The 25,289-nt window shown below is 41.0% G+C and overlaps 1 protein-coding gene across 2 annotated transcripts in view; it reads right to left on the bottom strand.

Moving 5' to 3' along the window:
* Positions 1-25,289, bottom strand: part of LYN (LYN proto-oncogene, Src family tyrosine kinase) — a 147,115-nt gene that overhangs the window by 13,426 nt on the left and 108,400 nt on the right. The gene's annotated exons all lie outside the window — the stretch shown is intronic.

Genomic DNA, 25,289 nt, shown 5'->3' with positions numbered 1-25,289 from the left:
AGAAGAGTGCCTACCTCTCTCTCGCCTGCTTCATTAACTTGGAAATCTTGACTCATGGAAGGGTTTTATGAAACTGGTTAGGTCTGCTGAGCAAAGCGTCTAATTTAGGAGGCTGTTTTATGCCCACAGGTAATTTTACTATGATGACAGCTAGGTAGATAACTGAGAGGCAGAGAAATATTAATAACTACCACTTAAACCACTAAATGAACACACACTGCTTTTCTATCTTTTGCACCCCATTCTTGTTTCATCTGAAAGACATCAACCAGCTAAAGTTCTATTTCCATTTGTACAGATACAAATGAGGCCAAGAGAGGTTCAAGAAGCTGCTCAAGGGCTGAAGCTCTCTCATGAGAGAACCAAGAATCAACAGACCCTCCTGAAGTACAGTTCCTTGGTATATAGTGCAAGACCCCTCCTCACTCTACAGGAGGCATGAGTGGCTCAGAGGATTTCCTGGGAGGATAAGTAGTAGAGACATGTATTTGCTCTCCAGAGATGTTGGAAGGTCACAGGGCCAGATGTGATTATCAAGACTAAGGTTTTCAGAGTTAGAGAGATTGCTCAGAGTTAGAGCACAGAACTTGGCATGCCTGAGACCCAAAGTTAGATTCTCAGCAGTGTGCTTGTCATAGCTGGCTTTTCTCTCATAGTAAATACATAAAAGGGTCTTTAAAAAGAAAAAAAAAATCTGCTGAAAGTCACAGTGAAGCTCTCTCCTTTTTGGGATTTATATCCAAGTGTGTCTAACTTACACCTGTAGAAGGTCAGCAAGAGTTCAGTAGTGCCTAGAGAACCAACTAGCTGTCTCTAGACCAAATTTTTATCTGAGAAGTATTTTTTAGATTTATTTTATTATTTATTATGAGAGAGACAAGAGCACTGTGCATCTGTGCCATAAGGAGGTGCCAGAGATTGAATCTGCCGCCTCAGGGGCCTTAGGTATGCAAACTGGTGCACTAACAGATTGAGCTATTTCCCTGACCTGGAAAATAATAAAAAAAATTTAAAAAATATTTATTTATTTCCTTTTGTTGCCCTTGTTGTTTTATTGTTATAGTTATTATTATTGTTGTTATTGATGTAGTTGTTATTAGATAGGACAGAGAGAAATGGAGAGAGGAGGGGAAGACAGAGACGGGGAGAGAAAGACAGACACCTGCACACCTGCTTCACTGCTTGTGAAGCGACTCCCCTGCAGGTGGGGAGCCAGAGGCTTGAACCAGGATCCTTTATGCGCTTCGAGCCACATGAGCTTAACCCGCTGCGCTACCGCCCGACTCCCTGGAAAATAATTTTTATGTAAGAGTACAAGTGCATGTGAGGTTTCCTAGTAGAGTTCTTTTTCAAAAAACATAATTAATGAAAGGGGAGGGGGGGAAGGGAGAGAGAGAATCAGAACATCACATGCAATACTACGGATTGAATTAGGGACCTTACGCTTGAAAGTCTAACACTTGACCCATTGAATCACCTCCTAGGACATCTTCCCAGAGTTCTTGTTGCTAAATTCAAATATCACCTCTCGGGAAGGAAATCACAAGATCTCCCCAGGTAGAGTTCAGCAAAACAACTCAGAAAGTACATACAAGCTACAGTGTCTACAATGGTTTCCCATGTTTAAAAAAAGTTATCATGCCTCTATATCCAAAGGACATGAAAACACTAATTCAAAGATACATATGCACCAACCTAATTTCCCATCAACAGATGACTGGATAAAGAAGAGATGGGGCACACATCTACTAAGCGACTGGCATCAAATACCTGTACAGAATTGGCACAGATCTACAAAATAAAAAATGACTCAATAAAAAAGTGGACCAAAGAACTAAACCAGGCTTAGTTTAGACAGTTTTCTAAAGACAAACACATGAATAAATGTTCCACTTCGCTTATCATTACAGAAGTACACATTAAAACTATACTGAGATTTCATCTCACATCTGAGAGAATGGCTTACATCAACAAACCAGGGAGTAACAGGTGGTAGCAAGGTTGTGGAGAAAAGGGAACTTTGCTACACTACTGGTGGGAATACAAACTGGAGCAGCCCCATTTGAAAGACTGTATGGAGAATATTTAAATAAATAAGAATGGAAGTACATTATGATACAGCAATACCACTCTTAGGCATTTATCCAATGGATACTCAAACATTAATTAGAAGGGACACATGCACTCCTATGTTCACAGCTGCATTATTCACAATAGCCAAAAGAGGGGAAGCAGCCTAAATGCCCATCAACAGATGATTGGCTAAAGAAGTTATGGGATATATGTTCCATGAAATACTATTCTGCAGTCAAAAAGATGATATTGTATCCTTTAGGACAAAATGGGTAGAACTGGAGGGGATTATGCTTATTGAACTACATAAAGAGGTGAAAGACAACTACCAGATAGTTTCACTCATATATGGAATCTGGTTTACATGAACTTGGAAAAAATTCATACCAACTGATACTGCATCTGCTGATCCCTAATCAATGCAGCCTAATCAATGCAACCAGTACTCAGCATGCTTCACTTCAGACTGTGTCCAGAGACTTCAGGCATGGAATGTGAACCCTTCAGCTTCATTACTCTGGTGAGACCTTTCCTAGCTCATAGGACTCCTTAGTTCCATTTTGGGTGGTGCACTTCTTAACAAAACCTCAAAACCTAGATATAGACCCGGGCCCCTGAGATAGGGCACAGATATCCTTATGTTGGAGGGAAATATATACCTTAAAGCAAAAGTGCACAATAGTTTGTAGTGAGTCAATAAATGAAGCAAGCAAGTAGAAAGACCTAAAATGATACCTTATAGTACCTAATGAAACAGTTTATTTTTTTAAATAAAGTTCTTTAATATCATTTTTGATGCAGTGCCAAAGACTTTCACACATATGCTTTATTAATGGGCTCTTTTCCTGGCCCAACTTTTATTTATATATTTAATTAATTTAATTAATTTATTTTTTTTTGCCTCCAGGGTTATTGCTAGGGTTTGTACCTGCCCAGATCCCTACCCCACTAGGGAAAGAGAGAGGAAGGCTGGGAGTATGGATTGACCTGTCAATGCTCATCTTCAGCGAGGAAGCAATTACAGAAGCCAGACCTTCCACCTTCTGCACCTCACAATGATCCTGGGTCCATACTCCCAGAGGGATAAAAGAATAGGAAGATTATCAAGAGAGGGGACTGGATACGGAGCTCTGGGGGTGGGCATTATGTGGATATGTACCCCTCTTATCCTATAGTCTTGTCAATATTTCCATTTTATAAATAAAAATTTTTAAAAATCAGGAGCAAAAAAGCTGTAAGACTTGTAAAAACTATGGTGGTTATCTTTGGAAGGTGGGAGGGTGGGGATACACAGCTTTCAGTGTTGTGTGGAACTATACACTGTAATCTTATAATCTTGTAACCTACTATTAATCACAAATAAAAAATTAAATTAAAAAAAGATGAGATGGGACCTATTTTCAATGGCATACTACTCTTCAATTAAATATATGATATTGTATCCTCCAGGAGAAAACAGTTGGAACTGGAGATGATTTATGCTTAGTGAAGTAAGTACGGAAGTGAAAGACAACGATGGACAGTTTAGCTCCTATGGAGAATATAGATAGTTAAACACAGGAGCTTTCAGGAGGAAAAAAGGGACCAAATTGTCTCTAAGACTTTGTGAGGACCAGGATGGTTACTGTGTACGTGTGTGTGTGTGTGTGTGTGTGTGTGTGTGTGTGGGTGCTCACAGAATTTTGATGGTGGTGTGGTGTAGAGCTATATCCTTGTAATCTTATAATCTTGTAATCCATTATTAATAACTAATAAAAATATGTTTCTAAGGAAGAAAATTAATTAAATATCAAAAATTCCATTTAACGTCAATTTATCCTTAGTAGGAGAAACCATGCCTGGTTTCTCCTACAAAATAATAATGTTGTCAAGAGGGTATGTGCCGTGATAGGTCAGAACCTATTGTAAAAGCTTAGATTTTTTTTCCCCTCCTCAAGAGTCCATTGTTGGGGTCAGGCAGTGGTGCACCAGGTAGAATGCACATGTTACCATGTGCAGTGACCCAGGTTCAAGCCCCCCAACTCCAACTTTCAGAGGGGGAGCTTCATAAGTGGTGAAGCAGAGCTGAGGTGTTTCTCTTTCTGTCTTCCATTCCCTCTTAACTCATCTCTATTAAAAGAAAAGAAAAAAAAGCCAGCTGTCAGTCCCTTCAGGGCAATCTTGGCACCATTTTAAATGCACAGTCTGGAACACACTAGTGGAACAAGAGAGTTTAAAGCCTAATTTGCCCTATAACTCAAAAGAGGGATTGTAGATGTGTGGTGATATATACTTAATTGGGGTAAGACTTGGACAGAATAAAAACAACCAAGCTAAAATTAAGCAGGAAAGTATTCTTTCATCCAAATTGCTCTCCTATATGTTGTTACAAAATAACTGTCATCCTTTTCAACTTTGAGGGGACCCAAAGGAAATTACTTTCTAACAGTCACACTGCAGGTTAGAGCAACTGTTTGGAAGTGAATTTAATTTCCCTTCTGTGCAGTAGTGGCTAAATTAAATCTGAGCCCTTTAATTAGTTTTTTTTCTTCCACAACTTGTGTTGTGAACTGGGGGAGATTTTAAACAATACCACTAGTCTCAGCCTGAATCAATTAAACCGGAGCCTATAGGAGAGGAGAGGAACCTTCTGGGATTCTAACAAATGGTCCAGGTAGAGAACTAAGTGCTCCAGAGTGTGGTCCCCAGACCAGCAGAATCTTTGGCACTGGCTGGGAGCTTGTCAGGGTGTGACACTTTGGATTCTGACCCTGATTAGGTCAACCAGAATTCAAACTTAAAAAAAATATTTAGGGACCAGTGCAATAGCTCACTTGAATAGTGTGCTGCTTTGCCATGTGACAGGTTCAAATCAGGCACCCAAGCATATTGAAGGAAGTTTTGGTGCTGTGGCCTCTTCCATACTCTCTCTCTCTCTGTCAAAAAAATATTTGGGGGGACTAGACGGTGGCACACCTGGTTAAACACACACATTATGGTGCACAAGGACCCAGGTTCAAGCCCCTGGTCCCCACCTGCAGGGTGGATGCTTCATGAGTGGTGAGGCAGGGCTGCAGATGTCTCTCTGTCAGTCTTCCTCTCTGTCTCCCCACTCCCTCAATATCTCTCTGTCTCTATCCAATAGTAAACAAATAAAAAATATTTGGGGGCTGGGAGATGGCTCACATGGTAAAGCACACACTTTGTCATGTGTGAGGTCCTAGGTTCTAGCCCCCAGCCACCACATGAAAGTAACATGCAAAGTGGGAGCTTCATAAATGGTGGAGCAAGGCTGTGGTGTCTCTCCTCTGTCTCTCCCTCTTTCTCACACTATATTTGAAAAAAAAAAAGAATGCACCAGGAGCAGTGGAATCATACAGAAGTTCCATCAAAAAGTCTGGTAGTAAAAAAAATTAATCTGTTAAATTTTATAAGAGGGGGGAGGGGAGAGAGAGATGAGAGGGGTGGGCACCACTCCAGTTCACTGCTCAGTGGCATAGGTAGTACCAGGGACTGAACCCAAATATGAACAAAATTTCTGGGAAATCTGTGTACAGAGTTGGAGAAGCACTACACTAGATCATATACTTTTAAACTGCTTAGGACTTAAACCTCTCCTGGAAAGTGCACAACTCAGGTTGGAGCCTTGGCCCTACAACACTGGGGAAGGTTTTGGTATTGTGGTATCTTTCCATCTTCCCCATGTCTCTTTTTCTATCTGAAAAAGGTGGTTCCTGAACACGGAGGTCCTGGTGATGGCAAATAGAGGAAGAAAGAAGGGGGAAAGGTGGTGGGGAGGTAGGAAAGAAAGGAGGAAAAAAGGAAGGAAGGTAGGAAGGAAGGAAGGAAGGAAAAAAAGGAAGCAAGGAAGGATGGAAGGGTAAAGAAAGTTCTAACCAAAGGGAGGCTGGATAACATACTCTATCTACCACCTGAGGAAGATGGGTCATGAAATTGAGGCAGGCTGGAATGTTCCTACTCATGACCACAGAATGTGAGCTCAGACCTACAGGGATGCAGAGGTCACACAGACTCCTAAGCTGAATATGGGCCCTAGATCAGATCAAATCGGTGGGGTTTACAGTCAACAATATTTATACGCCTTTCCCATATCTGGAAGCTACTCTCTTCCCTGATCCAGCTTTCTGGTCCTTTTTCCAGCCATGACATCATCTACTTCCCCCAGTCCTGGAACCCTTGGATAGGGCCCACTTTCCCGTATGCCTCTCCCAATCCATACCAAATAATATTGCATCCGCCGATCACAACCTAACCAACGCAACGATTGCCACCTCAACATTCTTCACCTCAGACTGTGTCCAGAGACTTCACGTGTGGAATGACAACCCTTCAGCTTCATTACTCGGGTGAGATCTTTCCTTTTATAGTACACTCTAATTTCATCTTAGGTGGTTCACTTTCTAACAAAGTCCCATAACCTAGATATACACCAGTTTCTGTGAGAGAGAGCTTATGTTCACACGTATCCATAAACTACTGCAAAATATATACCTGAAAGCAGAAGTACATTAGATTTTGCAGTGAGTACCTCCCTAACACTTCCTCTCCACTATTCCAAGCTTTGGGCCCATGATTGCTCAACAATTTGTTTGGCCTCGTATGTTAACTCTCTTTTCAATCACCAGGTTCCAGATGCCACCAGGATGCTGGCCAGGCTTCCCTGGATTGAAGACCCCACCAATGTGTCCTGGAGCTCAGCTTCCCCAGAGACACACCCTACTAGGGAAAGAGAGAGGCAGACTGGGAGTATGGACCGACCAGTCAACACCCATGATCAGCGGGGAAGCAATTACAGAAGCCAGACCTTCTACCTTCTGCAACCCTCAATGACCCTGGGTCCATGCTCCCAGAGGGATAGAGAATGGGAAAGCTATCAGGGGAGGGGGTGGGATATGGAGATTGGGGGGGTGGGAATTGTGTGGAGTTGTACCCCTCCTACCTTATGGTTTTGTTAATTAATCCTTTCTTAAATAAAAAATTTTTAAAAAAAAGAAAAGAAAGTTCTTCGTAGGTCTGGGGAGATTCTGTTACAGTAGTAACAGAATTGTAGTAACTTTTACTACAATAGTAGTAATTGACTTGTAAGTGAGAGATCCCAGGCTTGACCCTGGCACCATCAATAGCCAGAGCTGTATGGTGGGTTCATGGCCAAACAAAGTTCTACCTAGACTGGAACAAGATATATATATATATATATATTAAGATCTTTAGATATTCAATCTGTTTTCCCCTTGACATTTTGAATAAATAATAGTTTATAAGATTACAAGTTAATGAGATTTTTAACACTATTCCCACCACCAAAGTTCTGTGTGTCCCCCCCTTCCACCTCCTATGGTGGACCTAAAAAATCCACCTTCTCTCCAGAGTCCTTTACTTTAGTGCAATACTCCAAATCAAGTTGAAGCTCAGCTTTTTATTATTTTCCGTTCTGTTATTTTTCAACTTCTGCCTGTGAATGGAATTACTTCATATTCTTCCTTCTCTTTCTGGCTTATTTCACTTAACATGGTCAAGCTCCATCCAAGATGAAGTGAAGAAGGCGAATTCACCATTTTTAATAGCTGACTAGTATTTCATTGTGTATATAGACCACAACTTACTCAATCACTCATCTGTTGTTGGACACCTGGGTTTCTTCCAGGTTTTGGCTATTACAAATTGTGCTGCTATGAACATAGGTATACACTAATCTTTTTGGATAGGTGTGTTAGGTTCCCTAGGATATATCCCCAGGAGACAAAATGCCGGGTCATATGGTCGGTCTACTTCTATCCTGAGAGTTCTCCAGACTGCTCTTCACAGGAGTTGGACCAATTGAACTGCCAGCAGCAGTGCATGAAGGTTCCTTCGTCCCTGCAACCTCTCCAGCATTTGTTGCTGCTAACTTTTCTCATGTATGACCTTCTCACAGGTGTGAAGTGGTATTTCATTATTGTCTTTACTTGCATTTTTATGACAATCAATGACTTGGAGCATTTTTTTCACCTGGTTAAGAGCACACATGACTTCATAAGGACCCAGGTTTGAGCCCCATGTCCTCACCTGCAGGGGAAAAGCTTCATAAGTGGTGGAACAGGGCTGCAGGTATCTCTCTGTCTCTCCCTTTCTATCTCCTGCTTCCCTCTCAACTTCTCTCTGTATATATCCAATAATAAATGAATAAAAATATTAAAATAAAAAGAGAAAGATCAATACCAAATGATCTCACTTACAGGTGGAACTTAAGAATTAAGCTGAAACTTGGACTAGACATGGTGTATTGTATCAAAGCAAAGGACTCTGGAAAAGGAGGGGAAGGAACAGGATGAATAGACACTGGAATTTTATTGCGTCCTAGACACCAATCAAGGGAAGATGAGCAGTTGTGTCTATGTGTTAAAGACTTTATCATAAACAATTAAGCCCCCCAATAAAAAATTTAAAAAATAAAGATGAATACAAATAGTCAAGCAAAAAGAAAAAAAAACTCCAGGGCCTCAGGCATGTCTGTACAAACTCTACCACTGAGTGATTTCCTCACCCACATTAGTGTCCCTGAGTCCATCTACTTACTATCTTTTTTTCAGAGAAATTAGCAAAGATCAAGTTGCTTTACTCAGTGGTTGAGTTTTTAAATTTTATAAGGAGAGGTGTGCATTTGAGTCAGATGATGAAGGGGATAAAGGAATGAAAGGGTCCCAGTGAACGACTCAAATGTGATCTCTCAAGCAAAGCTAAACCCCGCCCAGGAAATTCCAGCCTAAATGAGAAACTGGAACTGAAAACACAACCTCTCTTAAAATTAATTGGCTGGTTGGAAAACATTTGTCATCTAGACAATGGTAAAAGAAATTGAGCAAAAAAAAAAAAAAAAGATAAAAAAGCAGGAAAGAGTTAATTTTACTTTCTTTGCGGCTTTACCTGAGGTCTTAGACATTATTTGCTTTACTCAGGAGATATTTCTCTCCTTCCTTCCTCTTTATCTCCCTCCCCCCGCCACCCATATTCCACCTCCCCCTGCCTTTTTCATCAGACCACTGCTCAGCTTTGATTTATGGTGGTGCTGGGAACTGAACCTGGGATCTGGATATATGTATTTCTTTCCCACACTTGAGAAAAGTGGGTCTCAAATAATGAATTACTTTCAAATGCCCTAAGAAGACTGAGAAAAAAATGACAATATTAATAGGTTGGAATGGAACAAATGAGTAGCAACTGGGAAATATCTATAGTCTTTCTGAAGAGTTTTTACAGATTCCTTTGGTGCAGCCCTAACAACAACAACAACAAAATCACTTGACGACAACAGCAAAATATAGAATGCAAAGAAAACAGGAAGTCTGCAAAAAGAAAGCTTAAGAGCACTATTCCCCATACCTCTAATATTATGACTGTTTTTCTAAAATTTGAAACTTTTTATAAGAGCATTTTTCTATTATTATTGCTTGGACCACTATACTGGACACCTCTATAATCTATAATTTGGATGGAGCAAGAAATGGAATGCAATATTCTTTGCTATGGTTTCTGGATCAAAAGTTCTTAAAGCTTTAATTTTAATTAAAATTTAATTTAAATTTTAATTAATGGGGAGAGCAATAACCCTGGAGGCAAAAAACAAAAACAAAACAAAACAAAAAAACAGTTCTATAGGGCTAGGTAGCAGTAGGTGGGAATCATGAACTGCTATGGAAAATATGGGAATCCCTGAAAAACTAACAACATTCCACACACAGTAAATTAAAAATAAAAACATGACCCATCAATTCTATTATGAGACTTCTGGTTCTATATCCCAATGAACTGGCATTTGGAATTCCAACAGCTATTTGTTCACTCCTGCTCATTGAAGCATAATTCACAATAGCCCGATGGTGGAAGCAACCCGGGTATCCCTTCCTGTGTGAATGGATAAGTAAATTCTGACACATGTGACAATATAGATGAACCTTGAGGACACTGTGCTAAGCAAAATAAGCCAGTAACTAAAAGACAAAATACTGCACGACTCTAAGGATAGGTTCTTAGGGTTGTCAAACAAATAGATTAGAGTCAAACTTGCTAGCAGTGGGTTAGACAGAGACTGGGGAGTAAACATTTAATGGGTACAGAGTTTCAGTTCTGCAAGATGAAGAAAAAAATTCTGGGGATGCTTAGGTAATGACCAAACAATGCATGCATACTTAACATCCCTGAACTGTTCCTTTAAGATTATTAAAATGGTAAACTTTATGTTATGCAGATGTTATGGTATAAAAACAAAACAAAACAACACTTAAAACTTGCAGTTTACACCTTCTGTACCCTATAAAGAGTTTTGGTCTATACTCCCAGAAAGGGAGAAATGTCAGGGGAAGATCATTAGAGGGCTCTGAATTCCAATTCCATCAGGACCTGGAGAGAGAAGAGGGAAAAAGGAAGGAAATAGCAATAGGTGTAGGTCTGACTTGGAAAGCAAAAGAAGGCAGGGCCATAGGGGAAAAAAAGGGCAAATATATGTAAATATATATATATAGTATAGAAATAATAATCAACTCATATCTGTAACCTTGGGAAAACTGTTGTAGTTTTCCAGTGGAGGAAATGGAAACACAACTTTGGTGCTGGGAACGGTATGGAATTATACCCCTGTTATAACTTTGTAAATCAATATTAAATCACTAATAAAAACAAGAACCTTCCCGTTTAAGGAAATCAGAAGAACATGCCAGAAAAGGCAACTTGCTGCAGAGAGAAAAGCCAGGCTCACCACCCAACAGCTGGGCAGTAGACTTACAAGTACAGCAAGGGCCTGAGGTTGGGAGTTGAAAGGGAGACTTGGGTGTCACCTGGGCAAACCAAACCAAAGTTGGAGCAAACCAAACTATCAAAGCTCCCTCTCTATCACAACTAGCTTTAGGGCTGTTTTTCAATCCAAACTCAAATCAACTTGACCATGATGCAAATATACAAGCAGAGACTAGCAGGAAACAGAGTGTTCATCAGGAGGTGGTTTGACAGTTGTAATTAGGGATCAGAGATTTTAGAGTGAATCAGCCTAAGTTAATGTACATTCAGTTGCTTCTCAAAACATCAGTTTTCCCTGATAAAAAATGACAATGATAATAGTACCATCTTGGTAGAGCTCAGATGAGACTGCAAAGAAGAATGCAAGAATTCCTAGTTCCATCTGGTAGAGCACACATATTATAGTGTTCAAGCCCCTGGTCCGGATCTTCAGGGGAGAAGCTGCACAAGTGGTGAAGCAAGGCTGCAGGTCTCCGCTCCGCTCCCCTCCCCTCCCCTCCGCTCCCCTCCCCTCCCCTCCTCTCCCGTCCCCTCCCCTCCTCTCTCGTCTCCATAAATAAATAAAGGGGGCCAGGCTATGACACACAGGGTTAAGTGCACATAGTACAAAGCACAAGGACAGCTTAGGTATACAGGTTCGAGCCCCCAATCTCCACTGGCAGGGGGGATGCTTCACAAGCAGTAAAGCAGGTGTCTCTCTTTCTTTATCCCTCTATCTCATCCTCCTTTCTCAATTTCTCTTTCTATCTAATCCAATAAAATGGAAAAAAAAAAGGTCACCAGGAGTAGTGGATTCGTAGTGCAGGTAGTACTGAGCCTCAGTCATAACCCTGGAGGCAAAATAAATAGACAAACAAACATTTTTAAAAAGAATGCCCAATACAGGGCAGATGTTAATTATCATTGCTACTAATATTACTACTGTTTTTGTTAATAAAAACACTAACGTTCAGGTTGGGGTCTTAATGGACAAATGACAAACAATAGAGCTGATCATTTATATCTAAAAGGCCATTGGTAGACGGTACTGGCTGGCAGCTCCCAGCTTTGTTATTTCCTTTTGCTAAGTAGGAAAAGCTGTGAATTAGAGTCTCTGCTTCACTGGGTGTGGCTAGGCTCCCTTACACTAATTCCTAGCATTCGGTTCAATACATATAAGACAGCACATATATAACAAACTTAAAAAGGGACTAAAGGAATAATTTAAAGGGATAGCTACTACGCAGTAGCTAATAAAAAATTGGTACAGTCTCAAAGAGAGTTCCTAAGAAAATAATTTGCAAATTAAGACGACAGGAAATGATGCCTGGCCTCATCTATATAAGAAATACAAATTGTTACAATGAAACACAAAATTCCACTGATCTGATTGGATTAATGTTCATAATATATGGTTTGGGAAAACTGATGAAGCAAAGATACTCTTATTTAGGGGGAACCAAAATATCATGTGCAAGGACCTGGCTTGAGCTCTCACTCTCTGCCTGCAGGGAAAATAGTTTACCACTGGTGAGGCAGGTTTTCAGATGTCTTGCTTTCTCTCTCCCTCTCTATTTCCCCTTCCATCTCAGTTTCTTTCTATTATATCAAATAAAAATAGAAGATAAAGGAGGAGGAGGAGGAGGAGGAAGAGGAAGAGGAGGAGGAGGATGGAGAAGGAAAAGGAGAAAAAAGGAAAAACTGACTGCCAGCAGCAGTGAATTTGTAGGGTAGACTCTGCACCCCAGCAATAAGCCTGGAGGCAAACAATACAAAACAACCCATGCCACTCTTATTTTTTTAACTTTTCTTTTCTTTTTTAGGAACAACTATTCAAAATTAAAATATCTACATACTTGCCTTTGAAATCATAAGATCTCTTTCTTAGTAATCCTATATTATATTATACATGCATTGGTTTCTAGTTTAAAATAAACTATTTAAAGAAAAGAGATCTGATACAGATTCACATTTTCCTGGGATTTCCCATAGTGTGACCATCTGGTCCTGTGCTACATGAACTTTAAAAAACTTCCAGCCTCATTGACGAGGTAACTATTCACGTGCATATGAATAAGCACACGATATTCACACACAACCAGATAATTGTGTAAATGCCACAAGTTAACAGAAAGCAGTTAGGGGTGTAACCTCAGTTCTGGTAAGATAATATGCCTTGGAAACTAATTAAAATTCAATTAAAAGAATGAAAGTCGAAATGCTTCTGAGGCAGAGTTTTCCAGTATCCTATAACTATGGTCATTTACTCAGTGTCATTTATACACCTTCCTGCCTGACTTCAGGGGACCTGGCCCTGTTCTCGGTGCAGCAGGCAATTAAACAGTAGTCTGGCAGAGAGAAATGGACACAAAAGAAAAGAGTCATACATCCTATCAGGTAGCTAAGAAGTGAAGAAAACACCAAAAATAGGTCTAAAGGCTCTATTTCTGCTCCAGTAAAATACTTTAAGGAACTTGGGTTTTGGGGGCCAGCTGGTGGTGTACATGTTACAATGTACAAGGACTTGGGTACAAGGACCCTGATCCCTGATCCCTGTGGGGGAAAGCTTCCTGAATGGTGCAGCTGTGCTGCAGGAGTCTCTCTTTCCCTCTCTTTCTCCCTTCTCTCTTAATTTCTCTGTCTCTAGCCAATAAATAAATGAAATAAAAAACTAAATAAACTAGTAAAAAAAGAAAAATATATTAATAAAAAAGAACCTGAGTTTTGTTAGGTGGCAAGAGTTCCCATACAAAGCAAGGGACTGACTCTGAAGATGCATCCTGATTTACTTGCTCTGCAACAGATTTGAAGGAAGTTTGTAATGAGACTTGATAAATTTCAGATAAGTCTGACACAAGTTTATTTACATTTAAATCCTCTTGAAATAAGTCTTCTTAATACTGTGTGCTTATGAATGTTTCTGGTGAAGATTTAGCCGCCCACACATTTTTTTTTTGTTTGTTTGTTTGCTGAGCACTACTCAACTCTGGATTATTGTAGTGCAGAGGATTGAACCTAAGACTTTGGAGCCTTAGGGATGAGAGACTCTTTGCATAACTGTTATGCTATCTACCTCTGCCCTCCACCTTCCCCCTCTCCCACCTCCTTTTCCTCTTTCTTCTAAGATTTATTTATTAATTAATGAGAGAGAGAGAGAGAGAGAGAGAGAGAGAGAGAGAAGGAATAGGAGGAGGAGGTCAGAGAGAGAACCAGAGCATTACTCTGGCACATGCAATGCTGGAGATTGAACAGAAAACCTCACTCTTGAGAATCTAATGCTTTATCCACTATACTACCTTCTTGTCTATGCCCTTTTATTTTTATTTATTTATTTATTTTGCCTCCAGGGTTATCACTGGAGCTCAGTGCCAGCACTAATAATCCACAGCTCCTGGAGGCTATTTTTCCCATGTTGTTTCCCTTGTAGTTATTATAGTTGTTGTTGTTGTTGAATAGGACAGAGAAAAATGGAGAGAGGAGGGGAAGACAGAGAGGGGGAGAGAAGGAGAGACACCTGCAGACCTGCTTCACCGCCTGCGAAGCGACCTCTCTGCAGGTGGGGAGCTGCGGGCTTGAACCGGGATCCCTACGTAGGTCCCTGCACTTTGCACCATATGTGCTCAACCCACTGCACTACTGCCTAACCCCCTCTTTTATTTTTTTTCCTTGAAGACAATGGAAGCAAGGTATGGGAGGGTGTGTGTGTGTGTGTGTGTGTGTGTGTGTGTGTGTGTGTGTGATGGAGGGTGACCTAACCCTAACCCTAACTTAATTATGTTATAGACACTGATGGTGTGGGTAAAATAATAACAGCTGGAAATATATATATATATATATATCTATTTTTTTTTTTTGCCTCCAGGGTTATTGCTGGGGCTCAGTGCCTGCATCATGAATCCACTGCTCCTGGAAGCTATTTTTTTCCCCTTTTGTCACCCTTTTTAAAATTGTTGTTGTGGTTATTATTATTGTTATTGATGTCATTGTTTTTGGATAGGAAAGAAAGAAATGGAGAGAGGAGGAGAAGACAGAGAGGGGAAGAGAAAGATAGACACCTGCAGACCTGCTTCACCACCTGTGAAGCGACCCCCCCCCCCCCCGCAGGTGAGGAGCTGGCGGCTTGAGACGAGATCCTTAAGCCAGTCCTTGCGCTTTGTACCATGTGCGCTCAACCCACTGTGCTACCACAGACCCCCCAAACTGGAAATCTTTACTTTGCAAAAAAGAAAAAAAAATCCAGCATCAGCAGTAGCATGTCTGCCAGCTTGTACAGGAGAAAGTGTTCACCCCAGTATCAGGCAAAAGACTCAAAAGATGAAAAATCTGGTTCAGTAATTTTCTCCCCAAGTTGAACACATTTGTCACTGGCTTAAGTATTAGTGCTTAGTATATAATTTCTTATTTCTTCTGGCATTCTTTATTCCACAGAGAAAGGGAGACAAAGCAACTTTTTGTTTTTTCATAAAGGTCCAGGTACTCATAGTCTACTTCCTTCTTTACTTACTTTTATTTCAACCAATAAGTTCGGTTTGATGTAGGAAAGTAAACACAGAGGAAAGGGAAGAAATGTATCAGGAAAATATTTTATGGTTAAATACACTTGAATAGTGACCCTAAAAACATTACAGACTCCACATTCTACTAATTTCCTGAATTGTGCACTTAAAACGACAAATTTCACCTAATGTCTATTTGATCACAGTACATATGCAAATCAGATTTACCCAACTGACTCTGCCTACTCTGTGCAGCTTGCAAATTAGAAGCCAAAAAGGAAGGAGATGTGTTAAGAGAAGGATTGCCAGGTAAATACAAAAGGGACACATCCATGGGAAAACAAGTCTTAGTGTACCCTAAGTTCAAAGTCAGCTAGGCACCCTAAATTTTCTATTTGCTCAGTCATCTAGATGACAGCTGATGGTAGACAGGGGGCAGAAATAGATTTTGGAAAAGGAACAGGAGGGTTTGGGCAGAGGATGTAAAGAAGAAAGTCTCAAGGGAAAGGAGCTGGGGAAATGATGAAGGAGAAGGAGGAGAAAGTGGAAGAGGAAAAGGAGGAGGATGATGAAGAGGAGGAGGAGAGAGCCTGAAAAGAGACCTCCAGCCTATCCCAGGTGCCCCTAGAGTGGGAAGGTTAATATGAGAACCATTGTTCCACCAGGCAATCTGTCCACGGGGAAGGGTGTGTGTGTGGGGGAGTCCTGGTGACAGCAACCTCTGCTCCTACAATGTGGGTTCTAGCAGTCACTCCAACATGGAACAGGCCTACCAGAAAGGCTAGGAATGCAATTTCCCAGTGGAGGAAGGCTGAATTGGTGCTTTGTTGGGTGGAGGATGCAAACCTGACCACAAGGGAACCTGGGTATTCCAGGATTCAATCTGACCTCCAAATAAAAGCGAAAGGGAACAAACTGTTCATAAATTGTGGAAGGGAGTTACATTCTGTGACTTCATTAAAAAATTAGTTAATTTATTTTTGGATAGAGAACAGAGAGAAATTGAGAGGGGAGAGGGAGACAGACAGAAAGAAAAGAAGACACCTACATCACTGCTTGTGATGCTTCCCCTCCTCAGGTGGGGACCAGGGGCTTAAACCTTGGTCCTAGTACAACAACATGTGAACAACATGGAAACATGTGAGCTCTACTGGGTGTGCCACCATCCAGCCCTCATATTTGTTTTTGAGGTAACCTTAATTTACAAGACCATAACTATTTTTTTCTTTCCTATTTTTATGTGATAGGACAGGGAGACATTAAGAGGGAAGGGAGAGACAGAAAGGAAGAGAGGAGAGACACCTGCAGACCTACTTCACTGCTCATGAAACATCCCTCTGCAGGTGAGACGTGGGGGCTTGAACCTGGGTCCTTGTGCATGGTAATGTGTGTGCTCATTGGAGTGAGCCACCACCTGACCCTCTATAACTGTTTTAAAAGTGCAATCTCATAATTCCTCAAAATACACTACCATGCCACATCCACCAGGCTAGTCCACTGGGTCCGTTCTAGCCTTGCAACTCTTTCCCTACTTCCTTTGGTAACGGAAGTTCTGCAGTTGGAGTTCAATGGACTGTCTTCATTTGACTTTGCTTTGTTTCTTCAGATACCCCTTGTCAGTGAGATCATTCAGTGTTTGCTTTTTATAGGAATTCCTTTTAGCATTTATTCTAAAAACTAAGGTTGGTTTAGCAGTGATAAATTCCTTTAACTGCTGTTTGCAAAGTTAATCACTTCTTGAAATCTGAATGATAATCTAGTTGAACAGAGTATTCTTTTTTTTTAATTTTTTAAAATTTTCCCTTTTGTTGCCCTTGTTGTTCTTCATTATTGTTGTTGTTATTGTTGTTGTTATTGATGTCCTTGTTGTTAGATAGGACAGAGAGAAATGGAGAGAGATCAGGAAGACAGAGGGGGAGAGAAAGACACCTGCAGACCTGCTTCACCGCCTGTGAAGCGACTGCCCTGCAGGGGGGGAGCCGGGGGCTCGAACCGGGATCCTTAAGCCGGTCCTTGCGCTTTGCGCCACCTGCGCTTAACCCGCTGCGCCACCGCCCGACTCCCTGAACAGAGTATTCTTGGGTGGATATATTTTCCATCCAAAACTCTGAATATATCATGCTAGTTCTTTCTGGTCTTTAGAGTCTCTGTTGACAAATCAGTTAGTAGTCTTCAGGAGGGGGGTGGTTCACTTATAGGTGACTCTTTGCTTTTCCTCCTGGTGCTTTTAAGATTCTATCTTTAAATTTTGCCTTACAACATATCTTGGTGAGCATCTGTGCCAGCTTATTTTGTTTGGAACTCTTAGAACTCTATGAATCTGAGTTTGTCTCTTTCCTTGGCTTGGGGAAGTTCCCAACTACTAGCTCTTCAAATAAAATTCTGTTCCTTTCTCTATCTTCACACCAGCTTAGCTCTCAGTGATGTTGTAGAGATATCACAAAGGCTGCTTCCAGGACCTCCACACATTTTAGAGGATACAGCACATAGAGGAATTACACATGCTATAACATAATAGCATATAGTCTGGTACAACTTCCTGCCTGCTTCCTGGATGAAAGGTCCTCCCCTTAAAGATGTTTTCCCAACTGGGAAATGTTATGTGTGTACAAACTACTGCATTTACTGTTGAATGTAAAACATTAATTCACCAATAAAGAAATTAAAAAAATAAAGATGTTTTCCCCCAATCTACAATTTGTAGAGTTTCTTTCTTGGGACAGGCATCTTTCTGTGTCCTCACTGCCTGGATGCTGGCATTTTACTCCTTGTTGTAGAAGCTGATTTGTCTGGGTTTCAGGCTTGTTTGTAGGTAGATCTTTCCATGTACTAGTGTAGCTTTGCTGTTGTTGCAGGAGAAAATAAGCACAGGCCCTCCCAATTCTGCTGTTTTGTCTCTGCCCTCTCCCAGTGATCCCATTTAAAATAATCATTACATTGTATTTTACAAAACTCTATAAGCCATGCAATATAAAGGTCTCAACTCATGTTTCCATGTTGTTCACATGTTGTTGTACTAGGACCAACATGGGACAAAAGCAAAAGTTCCAAATATAGGAGAACAAGTTTTTTGTTTTTTTTTCCTTAGAGAAGGTTAAAGAGCTATATAATTTAAATGTCATTCTGCTATTTTTTTTCTTTTTAAATTGCCACCAGAGTTTTCACTGGGGTTTGATACCTAAATAATGAATTCACAACTCCTGGAGGACATTTATTATTATTTCTTCCTTCATTACATTATTTTTTTAACCTCTTTTTTTTCTTACTCTCTCTTTCTCTTTCTTTCCTTTATCTTTTTTTTTTTTTTTTTTGTCTCAAGGGTTATAGCTTTGGTTTGGTGCCAGCACTACGATTCCACTGCTCCTGATGGCCTTTTCTTTTCTTTTCTTTTTTTTTTTTTATTGGGTAGAACAGAGAGGAAATTGAGCAGGCAGGTGAAGGTAGGGAGGGAGAAAGAAAGAGAGATACCTGTAGACCTGCTTCACTGCTCATGAAGCGTACCCCCTTGTGTGAGTCCTTGTGCTTTGTACTATGTGTGCTTAGCCTGGTGTGGCACTGCCTGGCCCCCTATTTTTTCTTTTTGATAGATACAGAGAGAAATTGAGAAGAAAGAAAGAAATAGAGAGAGGGAGAAGGGAAGAGAAGAAAGGCACCAGCAGCATTGCTTCACTGGTTATGAAGCTTCTCCCTGCAGGTAGGGACTAGAGGCTTGAAGTAGGTCCTGCATGGCAATGTGTATCACTGCCTGGCCACAATTTAAATGATATTCTTTCATTTTATCTCATTTTCTCTTCATAAAAATAATAAATATTCTTTTAATTTTAATGACTATACAATTTTGCTTAAGTACTAGTAGAAATCAGGTTGTTCTGAAAATATAGTTGAGGAACAACTGAGAGGCAAGAATAAGGGGAGGAGAATAAGAAACAGGAATAGGACAGGGAACAGTCACTTAGATTTGTAGAAGAAGTGGTGGAGACAAAGAGGATTCCAGGAATCAGGAGCAGAGAAGAAAGCCAAGGACAGCAAAGAGAAAAGAGACCAAATGCTTGATGTCCACTTAAATCACATGCTGAGATGACCTAACCAAGTTCCTTGATGGCAAGCCCAAAGAAAGTTATCCCTGTTATGAACAGACTCTGTCTTTTCCTTAAAGTGCTACCTCCCAGATCAGATACCTGCTGCTCTCATCTTGACCACTGTGCTTGCCTTCTTGTCCTTTTTTGGGGGTTCTGCTTTGAGTTGTGCCCTGTTCCCATTCATGATTCTCCAGAGGCCCAATCAGATTCATGCTGAAGTAACTGTCCACAGGGCCAACCTTCCAGAAGTCTCTTCAACTCAACTCTGTTGCCCTCAATGTAAAACAACAATGATAGAAACTGCCCCACTCTGTGAAGGAAGGCTAGTTCAAACTATTCTGCCAATTGAAGAAGACCGATCCTGAAATGAGTGTAGCCTAGAATGTTCCTAGCTGTGACCATGGGATGTGATTGCAGACCCACAAGGATGCAGAGGTTACACAGGCTTCTGTATTGAATATGAATAGACATGGGTCCTACATCAGATTGATGGGGTTTACAGTTAATGATATTTATATACTTTTCCAAAAATTGGGAGCTTCTCTCTACCCTGATCCAGCTTTTAAGTCCTATTTCCAACTCTGACACCATCCTTCCACAATATTTTTAGCCCACCTGCATATTAGCTGTTGGGCTCAGGCAAAAATTAGTAAAGTCACAGGCCCCTTGGAATATACCTAAAATAGACTTCCTAGCTTCTAGACCCCAAATCTGCTATATTTTTTAGGTCCCTAACATTTAAACAATTTATTCTGCTTCATATCTTAATGCTTTTTCAACCACCAACTTACAAATGCTACCATGATTCCAACCTGACTTTCCTGGGCAGATGAACTCACTAATGTGTCCTGAAACCTCCACCTCCCCAGAGCCTTATCCCACTATGGAAAGACAGAAACAGGCTAGGGGCATTGATCGACCTGTCAGTGCCCATGTTCAGTGGAGAAGCAATTATAGAAGCCAGACCTCTCAACTTCTGTGCCCCATAATGCTCCTAGTTTTATACTCTCAGAGGGATAAAGAATAGGAGAGCTTTCAATAGGGGGGATGAGTTGTGGAACCCTGATGGTGGGAATTATATGGAACTGTACCCTCTTATCCTACAATCTTGCTAATCATTATTTATTTTTTTAATTCTTTAAAAAATATTTATAAATGTGTACTGGAGCTCCACTTCCTCAGAGCCCCACCCTACTAGGGAAAGAGAGAGACAGACTGGGAGTATGGACCGACCTGTCAATGCCTGTCGTATGCTTTACATTGGTTTGTTCTAGCCCTCCCCCGCCAAGAGAATTGGATCAGTCCAATTAATTTCGCGGGCCTGCTTGGCCCCGCCCCAAGGAACCCCGAGAGAGGGTTCCTGAGTTCGAGAGTGCCAGAGTTTCATAGTTCCCCAGTACGAGAGTTCCTGGGTTCCCGAGTTCGAGAGTTCCTGAGTTCGACAGTGCCAGAGTTGGAGAGTTCCTGAGTTCTTGAGTTCGAGAGTTCCTGAGTTCGAGAGTGCAAGAGTTCCTGAGTTCGAGAGTTTCAGGGTTTCAGAGTAAGAGAGAGTCCCAGAGAGACAGAGTTCCTGAGTTCCAGAGTAAGAGAGAGTGCTTGCGCCGCCGCAAAGAGACAGCAGAGTTCTGTTTGGTGATTAGTTTGTCTTAGTTTATGAATCGTTGTTCCTGAATAAAGAAATACAGCTTCCCTGCCCAGCCGTTGTCTCCGCGTCTCTGTTACCCGCCCATGAAGCAAGCCAGCCCGGCAAGAGCCTTCCGAAAATTTTAACAACAAACACCCATGTTCAGCGGGGAAGCAATTACAGAAGCCAGACCTTTCACCCTCTGCAACCCACAATGACCTTGGATCCATACTTCCAGAGAGATAGAGAATGGGAAGGCTATCAGGGGAGGGGGTGGGATGTGGAGATCGGGTTATGGGAATTGTGCGGAATTGTACCCCTCTTATTCTATGGTTTTGTTAATGTCTCCTTTCTTAAATAAAAAAATAAAGAGCTACATTAAAAATATTTATAAATCATTATTAAATCATAAAAAAAGAAACAACAGAAGGCCTAGGATATCTTGATCTGGTTATCTCATGACACCTCAAACCTAGCTCAATACAGTTTACTTGTATGGTCCAAGAGATGGCCCAGCAGGTAAATCACATGCTTTAACACATGTGAGTGTCTTGGGTCCAAGCCCCAGTATCACATGGAAAGTATCAAGAAGGTTCCCTGAATAATAGAGTAGTAGTTTGGCATCTCTCCCTTTCTCTCTTTCAAAAAATACAGAATAAAACTTGGGCCAGGGAGGTAGATTAGCTGTATCACACCTCAAGAAGTTCTGGGTTCATTCCCCTATCACTGCATTTTAAAATAAAACTGACTTCATCAGTCAAGATCTCACTCCTTCAAACCCAAAGTTCATGAAATCAATGGCTCAGCTTTTGATTCAATCATCTCAGCATCATTCTTCATTCCTTATTTCTACACACTTGTGATCTGGGGCATAAACTTTTCTCAGTTCCACCTTCTCTGATTTCTGGACCATCAGAGTCTAGCTTTCCTCTCTTTTTGTCATTTCTTAACACTGTAGCCAGGGCAATCTTGAAAGCACAGACCTCATATTACAGTCCTCCTTAGATGTTCAATTGCTCTCAATGCTCTTAGGAATAAGAAGGAAATTTCTCTCCAAGCAGTCTACTACAAACTCATGGGTCTGGATCCCAGGTCTTGCTTATCCTACAATCTTGTGTGTGGGACGTGATGCAGTTGAGAGGTTCAATTCTCTCTAGAACCACTATGATATCAAATTGCAGGCTCTCAGGGGGAAAAAAAAAAAGCCATTAGACTCAGGGTTGTGAGATGCTGAGAAATCTGAGCTGACAATTTTAGAATGAATCCTGTACATTTCAGGGTGTCCTTTTTTCAAAAAAGTTTAAAAAAAATATTGATTCCCTTTTTGTTGCCCTTGTTGTTTTTATTGTTGGAGTTATTATTGTTGTTGTTATTGATGTAGTTGTTGGATAGGACAGAGAGGAAGGGAAGACACAGAGGGAGAGAGAAAGATAGATACCTGAAGACCTGCTTCACTGCTTGTGAAGCGGCTCCTCTACAGGTGAGGACCTGGGGGCTGGAACCGGGATCCTTACTCCAGTCCTTGCGCTTTGCGCCATGTGTGCTTAACCCGCTGCACTACTGCTGGACTCCCAGGGTGTGCTTTTTGATACTCCCATATTATGGTGGGGCTTGAACCTGGGATGTGTTCACAGCAAGGCAGGGCTATGCCATGGTGAGCTATTCCTCTGGCCATTCAAGGTGTACATTTTAAAGATGAGCTTCAGACTGGAGCACAGATTCTCCTTTTCCTTTTCTATCCCCCTTACACTAGTGTCAGGTTTAAAAACAGTGTTTGCTTTGTTACGGTCACAATGGTCTCTGTCTTCCTGAGTGGTGAAGCAGTGCTGCAGGTCTTTCTCCCTCTTTATCTCCCACTTTCCCGTCAGTTTCTCTGTTCTATCAAATAAAAAGAAAGAAAGAAAGAAAGAAAGAAAGAAAGAAAGAAAGAAAGAAAGAAAGAGGGGGAGGCTGCTGGGAGTGGTGGACTCACTGTGTATTCCCAACGATAACCTGGATGGTAACTGAAAAAAAAATTAAGAAGACTGGATGGTGGTATACCTGGATGAGCGCAAGGACCTAGATTTGAGTTCCTGCTCCCCACAAGCAAGAGGAAGATTCACAAGCAATAAAGCAAGTACTACAGGTGTCTCTCTCCTTCCCCTCTCAATTTCTCTCTGTCCTATCAAATAAAGAAAAAAAAAAAAAAAAAAGCCACTGGGAGTGGTAGATTAGTTGTGCAGGCACCAAGCCCCAATGCTATTTTATTCCCTGGTGGCAATAAAAAAAAAGAAAAAACAAAAAACTGATGGTATAAAATTATAAATCTTGTAGAACTCATTATAGAGTATGACCACTTTTTTGTTTCCTCTGAGAAACACTTTCAGAGTCATTTACAAAGCAGCTAGCTTTTCCTCCTACATAACTGGAGTTGGCAGTAATTCTTATTTCCTTAATAACCTAGTATATTTCTTTGTATCTTCTTTCCTACTCTTTCCACACTTCCCTTGGGTTGCTTCCCTTAGACACCTTTTCTGTGTTTATATGTACCAAGTTTCCTTAAAGACTCACCCCCACTTCCCATATGACCCCCTTCAAGGATAAAGAGGGTTAAACCTGTTTTTACCAGTTAAACCTCAGGGTCCCCTCCTTCGGGAAGATACCTTCCTGGACTCCATCCTGCCTTATGTGCCCTGAAACAGCCTATAGTGCCCATCGCAGACAGCTCAGGTAATATTTCTAGGGTGCTGTCCACTGTCTCTGTCCATATAAAACTTCCACCATATTCTCCTTCACATTTGCTTAAAGTTTCCTATTGGTGCTGGAAAAACTGTCAATCAAAATTAAAACAATTGCTTTTTCTGTCTTATTTAAGATGTAAAATAAATAATCACAGTTCCACTGCTGAAATAAGCCATACATCATCTCCCACTTATTCATCACCAAAGAGTTCCTCTTTTAATACTATGTTTAAATGACAGTTTCCCGTTCTTTCAGCTTTTTTCAGGAAACTGCTTAGGATTCAGTTTTGCAATTTTGAGAGTTACCCTGGTTTCATTTGACTATTTTGTAAGTTTTCATTTCCAAAGTTTAAGTCTGAGACATGAAACCCACTATTCAAAGCAGACAGATTATTTATAGGGTTATTACCATGATGTGACATTAACGTGATACATTCCCATTCCTTTATTTAGAGTAGGGATGTGGAACATCCTACCCAAGGGCCATATAGGCCTGTGAAATCATTTGGTTTAGCCCTACCGAAGCAACTGCAGGTGGGACATGAAAGTCCATAAATCTAGTTTTTTGTTTTTTCCTCTAGGGTTATCGCTGGGGCCTGGTGCCAGCACGATGAACCCACTGCTCCTAAAGGCCATTTTTTTCTATTTTTTTATTGGATAGGACAGAGAGAAATTGAGAGAGGAGGGGAAGATAAAGAAAGGGAAAGGAAGATAGACATCTGCAGACCTGCTTCACTGCTTGTGAAGTGAACCCCCTGCAGGTGGGGAACCGGGGCTTGAACCGAGGTCCCTACGCAGGTCCTTGCACTTCACGCCACGTGCGCCCAACCCGCTGCACCACTGCCTGGCTCCCAAGTGCTCATTTTTTAAGTTGATAATTTTGTGTGGTTTTCTAATGATGTGATAAAAATCCAAATAGCCCTTGGTAGCAAAGGGCTTACTTATCCCTGATTTAGAGCAAGGTCAAATCTTTTACTTATGCCAGTTGGGTTCAGAACCATTCACTGTGACTTCTGGGTGATGATTCACATGCTCTAAGTAGGAGGAGATGTTCTTAGTCAAGCAATGTTTTAGTCAAAGTCCTTTTCATTTTACACATGATGATGCTAGGGCCTCTGAGAGGATTTTCCCAACTCACCACCAAATACTGTTTCTACTACTATTGCAAATGGTGGCTTCATTTATAAAACAACAATGATGTTTCCCATAGACACTATATATTTTTTTAGATTTTTAAAAATATTTATGTATTTATTTCCTTTTGTTGCCCTTGCTGTTTTATTGTTGTAGTTATTGTTGTTATTGATGTCATTGTTGTTGGATAGGACAGAGAGAAATGGAGAGAGGAGAGAAAGACAGAGAGGAGGAGAAAAAGACACCTGCAGATCTGCTTCACCACTTGTGAAGCGACTCCTCCGCAGGTGGGGAGTCGGGAGCTCGAACCGGGATCCTTACACTGATCCTTGCGCTTACATGTGCACTTAACCTGCTGCACTACTGCTCGACTCCCCAGACACTATATTCTTTATGATATTTCACATTTGGAAAA

This window comes from Erinaceus europaeus, chromosome 1 (genome assembly GCF_950295315.1).
Source record: "Erinaceus europaeus chromosome 1, mEriEur2.1, whole genome shotgun sequence".
Taxonomy (NCBI): Eukaryota; Metazoa; Chordata; class Mammalia; order Eulipotyphla; family Erinaceidae; genus Erinaceus; species Erinaceus europaeus.
The sequence above is the reverse complement of the archived record's forward strand: the minus strand, read 5'-3'. Positions and strand labels throughout refer to the sequence as shown.